This window comes from Macaca nemestrina, chromosome 4 (assembly GCF_043159975.1).
Source record: "Macaca nemestrina isolate mMacNem1 chromosome 4, mMacNem.hap1, whole genome shotgun sequence".
Taxonomy (NCBI): Eukaryota; Metazoa; Chordata; class Mammalia; order Primates; family Cercopithecidae; genus Macaca; species Macaca nemestrina.
The window spans coordinates 39,860,912-39,871,894 of record NC_092128.1 but is presented as its reverse complement, the minus strand read 5'-3'; the positions used below and the strand labels follow the sequence as shown (position 1 = coordinate 39,871,894).

Sequence of the window (10,983 nt, the reverse complement as noted above, 5' to 3'; positions counted from 1 at the left end):
GGTCATAGCTGTAACTCACAAATTAGTCTAATGAACAGTAACTTGTAGTTAGCTGTTTCTTGGAAAGAGCCAAGGAGGGGCCAAATTAGAACATAATGGGAGTCACAAGCAGACGGTGGATTTAGGGATAACAACTGTCAGCCCAGTGGTGCCATAATCATAGCCTATGACTTGATCTTTCCCTTTATCTATTTGAAATTGAATCTTTGAAATTCCCTTTATCTATTGAATCTATTTGAAAGTAGCACTTTTGTTTGTTCCACTTATTTCATCTATGTTTAACATATCTTAAATATTACCAACTTGCAATATATACTTAAGCATATCATGAATTCTATCTCACAGGCAACTTCTTTAATCATTACATATATGTGTGTGTGTGTGTGTGTGTGTGTATATATAGAGAGAGAGAGAGAGATATTGCTTGTACCTCATAACACTTCTTAAGTGTTTTATCAGTTCTCTTGTGTTTTTCTAGTCTTTTTGAGCAGTCATGAATATCCTCAAATAACACTTCAAAGACAAACTACATTTAATATAAATTGTATCAAACTCTCTATATTATTTAGTACCTTCTTTTCTGTACATTACATTTGTAAATTATCAAGATTGTTCTATACATATGTATCTGGATCTTACTTCAAATGGTTTACACTTATAAAATTTTGCATCCATCTAGTTAGCTTTTCCATTATACATAATATTTAGACACAACTTTCCTTCTTTCCATCTTTTCTTCCTTCCCACATTTTCTTCCTCCTTTCTACAAATATAAATAATTCAAATAATATAGAAAATTTTGAAGTGGAAAGAATGGTTTAAGATGTTGCCCTACTTGGACAAGTATACATTACCATAGACAGTGGTGAATCGGAGGTGGTGAAACAATTAGTAACAGAACATTTTGTTCCAGTTCCACATACTCCAAACCCCCATGGCATGAAGGAATAAAAGAAGAAAGTCACTCCATATATTTCAGGGTATGTATCAGAGGAGGATAACTCCAAACCTATGAAACTGGGAACTTATATAAGGTAACTGACAATCTACTTCTCTAGAGATGAAAATAAATTGATGTTTGCTCTCAATATAAAGAAATACTCTCTAGAGAGCAGAGAAGGTCTCTAGGTTTATAAACCCCAGAATGTAAACAAATGGCTTCAGGGAAAATTGTTTATAAATCTCTCAGAAGGTCCCTATATTTAATTTCCAAGGCTTGTTTTTCCTTCAATCATCCTTTAACACAGGTTGTCAGTAATCTTTTCTCAGTAAACCTTGAGTATGAAGACACGTGAAAATACTTATTGATCATTGTTTCCTGACAGCTGCAACAAATGTCTTCATAATTTTTTTCCTTGTAAATTGGTATTTTATTTGTTGCTTTCTTAAATAAATTGTACGACTAAAAATAGGTTACTTTCAACAAGATAAAATCAAGCTAGGCACATATTTATTCCTTAAATATATCAATTACAAAGAAAATAATACAGAATTACTATGGTATTTCTTGGGAGAAATGAAATGTCAGAACCCTAGAATCCTGTATGCATTCAAGCTTTCATTCGTGTGTTAAAACAACGAGAAAGTTAAGAATATTTGAAAAAATATTTTGACGTCTACTGTCTTCTCCAGAAATACTTGATGCAGTAATTGCAATGAATATACAACTTTTGTTTTTCTACCTTATGCTTTTTATTAATTATTCTCAATTCTTGGCAGAGAGAGGTAAGGATAATATGTTTCTTATTCCATAATTTACATAGTTTGAGAAATTGTAGAGCATTATAATAGTACTTTAAGGTAAATGAAAAATATGTGCCCATTCTTTTTGGTAATGCAGTATACAGAAAGGGTACAAGAATATTATTTCTTACTAAAAATACTCTGGGTTAAAGAAGAATGAGTAACACATCTATGTACTGCTGAAAGAATAAGCTGTGTTAACTCCTAATTTAACTTACTTAATAAGCTCTCTACTTTTCAAACTACAAGTCTGTTTAAATGTACTTTTCAAAATAAAGTTTGTTTAACTCATGAGAAAGAAGTAGAATAATTTACGTAGGAGTATGATTTTCTTCTGAAGTTTGCTGATGTCTGCTATATGTTGAATGTTAGGAAGGATATAAAAAGGACGTTTTCAATAGCTCGAAGAATCGATTGTTATTTCTTATCTAATGTATGTAACAAGAATTGTATATTCCTCATTGTGTACATTTTATTGTGTTATTTCTTCTGGTACTATTTTTACAGATACATGTGGGTAAATATAGCTTTCTCATATGCAGATATGCAAGAGCACCCTTTTTGCATGGATACATGGAGAGGACACAATGAATAGAAATCAGCATTTTGGCTACAAGTTAGATTACAAAGAATTGCATGGCCTGTGATAGTAAAGACAAGCTACAGTGAATAAAGTACCAAGGATAATTCATAGCGGAACAGGCTTCAGATGTATTAACTAAGAAAGTTTTGTCTTTGTGGCTTGTTTTCGGTTGAATGGTATGTCCTGTCCCTAAAATTCATATGTTGAAGTTCTAAATTTTGGTACATCGGAATGTCATAATTTGTTAAGAAGTGGTCCTACTGGAGTAGGATAAGCCTTATGATACAATATGGCTTGTGAGGCCGGGCGCGGTGGCTCAAGCCTGTAATCCCAGCACTTTGGGAGGCCGAGACGGGCGAATCACGAGTTCAGGAGATCGAGACCATCCTGGCTAACACGGTGAAACCCCGTCTCTACTAAAATACAAAAAAAATTAGCCGGGCGAGGTGGCGGGCGCCTGTACTCCCAGCTACTCGGGAGGCTGAGGCAGGAGAATGGCGTGAACCCGGGAGGCGGGGCTTGCAGTGAGCTGAGATCCGGCCACTGCACTCCAGCCTGGGCAACAGAGCCAGACTCCGTCTCAAAAAAAAAAACACAAAAAAAACAAAAAAACAAAAAAACAATATGGCTCGTGTCCTTATAAAAAGAAATAATTTGGACATAGACACACACACACACACACGGAAGGAGAAAACTTTGTGAACTTGAAGACAGACATTCATATGTCAAAGCTTGCCAAGAAACACAAAATAGTAGGAGAGAGGCATAGAAGAGATTCTCCCTCGAAGCACTTGGAAAGAACCAATGCTGCCAGCAACTGGATTTCTAGCCTCCCGAACTATGAGACTCTGATGTTTCTGCTGTTTAAGTCACCTTGTTGTGGTACTTTGTTATGGCAACCATAGCAGTCATATATGACCCCTGTACCTTTTCATTCTACTAAGAGTCAATGACATTCGTCACCTAATCGGCCCTTATTAATTCACTTCACGGAAGAGGAGCTGATAAAATGACCTTCTAAAAAAGAACAAATAAGTCAATTTATCTTCTAATCAGATGCTTAATATTTTAATGTAAATTAGAGTTTTGAAGGCAAAGATGCAATTATTTACGAAGAACTAAGGTCTTGAAAGAGAAAAGGTGAATGACATTATTTCAACACCAATACTGTCTTTGTTAAAGCAAAAGATAATATTTAATCAAAGAGAACTTTCAGTTTACTCTGTAACAGAGTTCAGGGAAAGGCACTGGCATGTGAGACTGAATTTTTCTGGTTGAAAAAGGAGAGTTAGTATGCTTATAGGATAACTAAGGATAAAGATAGCATGTACTCGGGAGGCTGAGGCAGGGGAATCACTTGAACCCACTAGGCGCGGCTTGCAGTGAGCCGAGATCGCGCCACTGCACTCTAGCCTGGTGACAGAGCAACACTCCATTAAAAAAAAAAAAATAGCTTAATGGAGGTCACGCTTTTTCCTGTGGTTATCTTAAAAGAGTTTTTGCTTTCTTCCTCAGTAAAAAACTTCAGGGAACCTCAAACTTCTGAAACCAAAGATATCTATGGCTAGGTTCCAATGGGGTGGACTATGGAAGTGAATCTCTCATAGAAGAGCCCACTCCACACCCAGCAGCACACCAACTATTGACTGACAGTTATTGGATAAAGCATCCAGGTAAATACTTGATGGCAGCCTCACAGAATACTGAGCTCCCCACATATTATGAAAAGAACATCCAAATGTCTGTTCTCTACAGTAAGTAGCGGAGAAGTTTCTGAGAGAGAATTAGACAATCTATGTAAGCCTCCAGTTTGAGATGAGAAAAGTGGGGTGATCAGAAATCATGGGGAGATAGGGTTATCACAGAACATTCCAGAATAAAATATAAATGCGTAAGTCCATCAGGCATTTTTCATTTCAACAAAAGCCTGATCGGATAGGTGCTAACAAGTGAGAACCAGGCTTCTCCTCCCTATTGCTAGTTTTATGCCTGGGGGGTTTCACAATAAAGAGAGATGTGAAAATAAATTTCCCAGTCTACAAAAAGACGTTGGTAAAATAGAACTAAACAAAGAAGTTAATAGGTGGAAGTGAATCCCATGTATACTATACATGTATGTACATATACAAACAAACACGTATAATATGTAATTCAGAGTATATATAATTATATTAAAACCCAAAGCCTTTAAACTGTTAAAATAATATACCAGTTATTATTAGAATACCTATTAGATAGAGTACTTTGTATACTTTTACATGTTTGATTTCATTTTGCTTTTTGCAGTTTTGTTATTTGATTCTTGTGAGCTAGTAAGCTCAGATATGATTAATATCATCTGACATCTGAAAATAATTAAACTCTGAAAGGTAGGAATGTTACCTAAAACTGAACATCTAATAAATTACAGTGGTGGAACTAGTGCATCACTTTCTGTACAGTACCATAAAATTGTTAGGTTCCATTAGGCATTTTAAGCCGTGGGTCAGACTGAGCCGCTGTTTTAGCTTTCAAAAGAGAAACCAGATCTTTCTCCAAATATAGTGCATTTAAAAAATCTTTTCCAAATATTATTGCAATAAAATTTAGAACTAAGATTATATTATTTGCCACCCTCCTTAACAAAAGAGAAATTATATCTTTTCCTATTAAGTCATAATCCTGTGGGAAGTAGTAATTATATTGCATATTATTTGCCCATATTGTTCAAGTTATTTGGGTTCTTCCCATTAAGGTTTCTTTTGAATGAAATTGTCATCAAAGGCATGGAGCCCAGCACACATGAAGTACCATGTCACTCTGCCCTTAACATCAGTCCTTCAAAGACTGGATGTTTATCAATGTACTAAAAATTAGAAAAGGAGAAGGAAATGGTAACTTGGTCCTAGAGTAACAAAAAATAGAGTCAGTGTTTATATTTTATTCACTTTAGTTAACAAATATGAAGAAATGTATCTGGAAAAATTACCATGTGTGATTTTATCATTCATGAAGAAAATGATGAATACTAATAATAATGTGATGATGATAACAACAGCTAAATTTGGAGTGTAAAGCCTATGTCATGTACTATGCAAAAATTTTTTGTGAATGATACAATTTAAATCTCAAAACTCCTATCAGGATTTATCCTTATTATCATCTTTTTATAGATAAATAAATTAGTCTTGAAGAAATTAAGCAACATTCTGAAGTGCCCCATAGTCTATTCTTACGGCCAAGATTTGAACTTTGATCTATGTGAAGTCAGACTCCAACCCCTTAACTGATAAAAATTAATTGCTATATATCCATTTTCACAAGTTACTACTTAAAAGTATTTCTTTATTTTTCTCAATTTTTAAAATATAACTCTCTAGTAGTTTAGTATCATAAAAATGTATATTCAATTTAGTCTTTAGTAAAAAGTGGTAGCTGATATCTAAATTAAAAAAGCAATGTCTGTTGAATTCTTCATAAGTGTGAACTAGTCTTTCAGTTTATGTTTATGTTTATATCTCAACTTAAGAGAATAATTCTGATTACTATCCTGTGATAGGAAAAAAAATGCTCTGAAAACTAAATAACTTTATGAAAAGCCTCATATTAGAGACTTAAAGTACGTAAGTTTTGAATATGTGAGAAAACATTATCAAATACCTTAAATTTAATTAGGTCCAAATTGTAAACTTCCTACAGTAACAGGCTTATTCATATACAAAGCCCTGTTATGGTTTGAATGTCCACTCCCAAACTCATGTTGAAATTTATTGCCCAATGTGGCAGTAATGAGAGTTAGATCCTTAAGAGATGAATGCATTATGAGGGCTCTGACTTCATGAGTGAATTAATCAATTCGTGGATCAATGGATTAATGGATTAATAGGTTATGAAAAGGGGACTGGTGGCTTTGTAAGAAAAACAGACCTGAGATAGCACATGAACAAGCTCAACCCCCTAACCATGAGATGCTCTGCACTGTCTCGAAGCACTATGTGATTCTCATCAGCAGGAAGGGCCTCACCAGAGGCAGCCCCTCTGCCTTGAACATCTCACCCTCTATAACTGTAAGAAATCAATTTTTTCTTTATACATTATCCAGCTCAGTTATTCTGTTACAAGCAACAACAACAACAGAGATTAAAGCAAGCACTTACAAACCAAAGAACTACACATTAGTCCCTGAAGTTTTGAAATAAGACCATTAAAAATCTGACAACACTAAACAGAAGACAACAAACCCTAGGCCTGAAAAGGGCAAATCCAGTGCCTGTCAACAAAAATGATTCAGAAATTCTGAAACTCTGGCATAATGAGGGAGCAGGTGAATCTCTGGAGAATCCAAATCCTGAATTATTTTTAGCTCAAAACCACCACCCAGAATTCTATTCAGAGTCTGCTGGGGGGGCATTCTCAAAGACGAAACACAGATACACTCTCTATCTAGTGGCTGGAGCAAATGTGTGCGTGTGCGTGTGTGTGTGTGTGTGTGTGTGTGTATGTGTAGCTATTGATCCATAACATTAAAACATTTCAAAGACATTCATCTGAATGTTTTCAGTTGTGTAAGCCTATCTTCCCTAATACTGTTTCAATATATCATTCTGATAAGAAGAACAATTAATTTCAAGTCTCTCTTACAAACATTTTTCATCTTAACTTACCTATAATTTTTTAAAGGCATTAAAATGTCTTACCTTTTAAAAATGCCATTTTGTTTTTATTTTCTAGGGAAAGTTTGCCTCATTTACGTTGAGTAAGAAAGGTTGCAACTAAACCTATACTTTCTTGCATTCAAATGATAAGAAGGAATGGTATGTTTTTATCTAAATATGAATTGATTGAGAAGAAAAATACATTTCCTGCTAATCTCAGCAAGCTTTGTGAGACTTGCAGGGGGTCGGGCTATTTCTTGTGGCCATCTGTGGACTCCTGTGATGTGTTGTGAACAGTAAATTACATTCACATTGACACTGTTATACCTTCATAAAGCATCTTCCATTCTATGACTGAAATTAATTTAAAAGTGTAAGTAACTGTCTGCTTTCTAAAATATATCATTTTAAACACCAAAACTGCTATGGCTTCTGTTATTCATATTGTAACAGAATCTTATTTTAAACTTTTGGAGAATGGCAATTTTATTTGAATCACATTAACTCTGTACCTAATGAAACAAGGGAAAACTCTAACAGAATTATTTACTCCTTTAGTAGAAAATGGCAATTGATATAAACAGTACTTATTTAAAGCATTGCAAGTTAAATATTTATGAGTAGCTTGTGAAAATCAGAATTTTTATGATAATTTTGTCTTTTATATACATGATAAGATAGAAAGATCCACTTACATTTCCGAATTCTCTAAACATTTCTTAATTCTAAGTTAATCAGAATATCCTGGCCTATAGACATTTTGTGAAGTACAAATGAATGTTTACTATTATACTATTTTCTTCTGTAAAGTATACATCTCCAAAAAGACTACATTTTTATGATTTTAGATAATGTACTATAAATAATCTCTCAGTAAATGTGTAATGACCTAGAAAATAGCTTCTGATTTTGAAGACACTTTTAATATTTGAATAAGTTTGAAGTAAAATTTCAAAATGAAATTTGTATTGGAATCAAAAGACTGCCAAAAGCTTTCACATAATTACGTATAGAAAATATTATTTTCCAAACACAAAATAATTCTTACTGGTATTTCTTGAAAACACACCTTCCTCTAGACAGTTTGTTACATGGTTGATTTCTCTTGCAATAGAATCTCTTGGACAATGTATATCATCAAAAATTAAATAAATAAAACATTCCACAAATGTGAGCCTTTTTTCTATACTGTTTTGAAAGGACATTTCTGGGAGCTTTGTACTTATAAAGCTATAGTAATATTTACTTAGAATATTGTTGTTCTGAAGAGAACTAATGGAGCACATATATCTTTGTTCCCAGTGGGAGGCTGACTGACCTTACATGGTGACAAGAATGCTGTCAGACTTCGATGCGCAGCAGAAAGATGACCAGAGAGGGGAGGGGCAGGAGCAGATAGTCTGGCAAATGAACTGGCCTCACCTGCCACAATGAGCGCACAGCTGTATGAACTGAATTTACATAAATCTTGTTCTTTATGTATCCTAACAGCATATTTGTGCTTAGTAGTTTATCAATTTAGTCAATTGATTTCACTAACTCTTCCACAGTCACCTCCCCACTGCTCTTTTATTTGTTTACTTTCTTTTGTTTCTAATTTTTGTGATAACATCTTTATTGCTTAATTATCTGGTTTCATTACAGTTAAAAGGGAAATGACAGAAATGAAAATAATTAGTTTTATTTGGAAGCTAATAAATATTTATCTATACTTGATACAATGACATGTAAAACTTGAAATGCTGGCACTCCAGATAGCCTCAATCTTTTCTTACTGTGACTGAAAATAATTACAAAAATATGGAATGTGTATGCAAAAATAGATGTTAATAAAATTTCCACTAGCATTGTTTTCTTTTCAACTTTTAATGAGTAGTGACCATGCATGAACTCAAAATTATAAAAGGATTAACTTTTTACCAGCAGGTTAAAAGACAGAATTGTATCCCATTAATTGGTAATTAGGTACTTGCCAGAAACGTTGCAGTTTTCAATACTTATGATGGCTGAGACTAGCCATACACTCACTGCTGGAAAATACGTTGATATTAGGAAAATTTGATGAAAAGTTTTTGCCTTTGAAATTAATCACCAGGATTATGGGATTTTCTATAGGAAACTTAAGTTTAGTGCAAATCTCAACTCCAATAGTCTTTCTTCAGCTTTATAACCAATCTCTATTTCTAGAGATTCCATTCCTAAGGAATATCTTACGCTCTGGTCTTTCTTCACATAACTTACATTATTTTTGTTTCTCTTTTAAACACTCTCATAGTCACGTGCAGCAGCTGCAGAGCCAGAATCTACTCCACCATCAAAATCTTTATTTGTAACCCCTTCCCTCCCCCACCATTCTGCTCACTAGTTCTTATTTTCACCTCAATTTTTCGGTTTATTATTCATATTCTACAATTTGGGGATCTTATGGAGAATTTGCATACATATTCTCCTCCATTTTGTCATCATTTATTACTCCAACAGGGCTTTACTTTTCCTTCCAAACACCACTTTGGACTTCTCCACGTGAACTGAGTAGGCCTATATTTCCTCTTCATTTATTTTGTGTATCAGTAAGCATTCAGGAAGAGAAACAGAATTGTTAAGGTTTATAACATACGTATGTGTGCTTGTGTACATACATATATACATATACATAAATAGATGATAGATAGGGAGACATATAGATGATAAAGTGAGAGAGAGAAAGAGAGACTGACTTACTATACGAAATTGACTTAAGTGATTGTAGTGCCTGTCTAAGCAAGATCAAACCCTATGGACCAAAGATCATAGACAGGATGGAACATACGGGCATTAGATAAAGCTATTGTTCACAGTATTCAAGAAGAGATCAGGAGCAGGATGGAGCTCCATGGGCACAGGCAGAAGCTGTTGTACCTTCGTGACATCTGCAAAATTCTTCGTAGGATCACTAAAATTAGTGCTTAACTGAATGACTAGGACTGTAACCTCACCAAATTGACATACCAAAGGAAAGTCAGTTTCTGTAAAGATACCTGTTGATTGCTTTTGTAAAGGTTTAATATAATATACTTGTGAGGTCATTTGGAACTGGAGATTTCATGTTAAATTTTCATTAAATTACAAATCTGTTTTATTTAAATAATATGTAGGAATATTAATATTTTATTTGTATCTCTTTGTGAAGTTCTATGAATTTTTGATTTTCAAGGAATTGCACTATATTGAGGTGAACTTTTTAATGGTATAATTCATACAGCAGTATGTATGGCATTGAGGCTAATTTAATGGTATAATTTATATATTATTTTGTATGGTACAAGTTTTCAAATATTCTTGCACTTACTTTATAATGTCTGTGGGAGCTTTAGTGCTGCTGTTTCTTTGTTTCTCTCCCTCACTCTCTCTCTGTGTCTCTATTTCTCCACTTGTTCATTCTATCTAGTTGTTTATCTTTTTATTGTTATTTTTATAGAAGCACCTTATGATGTCATTTTTCTCACTTTGTAAATTATCTATTATTACTTTTCTAGATGCTTTTTAACACCTATTTCCTTCCTTCTGTATACTATGTATTTATTTTGCTCTTAAATTTCTGGCTTCTGAAGAAGCAGCTTAAGTTCTTGATCAATAACTTTCTATTTTTTTCCTAATATAAGCATTTAAATCCTTATTTTTTTTTTTCACATTGCCTTAGTTGCTTTTCACGAATTTTGATATCTTGTGATTTTATTTTCTTACAGTGGTATTTTCTCATTTTCTTGGCAACTTATTCTATTTGGGGGCTATTTAGAAATGTATTTCTTAATTCCTCACTATGATGAGTCATTTCAGGTATTATTTTGTTATTGTTTTCTAATTTAATTCCATTTTTATCATAGAACATGCTCTGCATGATTTCAAACATTTTATGTTTTAGGATTTATGTCCCAGAATGTAGTCAGTCATACTTAAAGTTTTGTGTGTACTTGAAAATAGCATGTATTCTGCAGTATTTCAACGTGTATCAGTATGTATACACATTTGTAGTACTATAAATGG

General features: G+C 33.6%; 1 long non-coding RNA gene across 1 annotated transcript; it reads left to right on the top strand.

Annotated features, from left to right (window-relative positions):
• The first annotated feature begins 239 nt into the window (after nucleotides 1–239).
• LOC105475427 (uncharacterized) lies at nucleotides 240–7,097 on the top strand. Its single transcript, XR_983345.2, has 3 exons — nucleotides 240–980; nucleotides 3,842–3,999; nucleotides 7,037–7,097. It is a non-coding gene; the product is annotated as an uncharacterized lncRNA (long non-coding RNA).
• The last annotated feature ends 3,886 nt before the right edge of the window (nucleotides 7,098–10,983 follow it).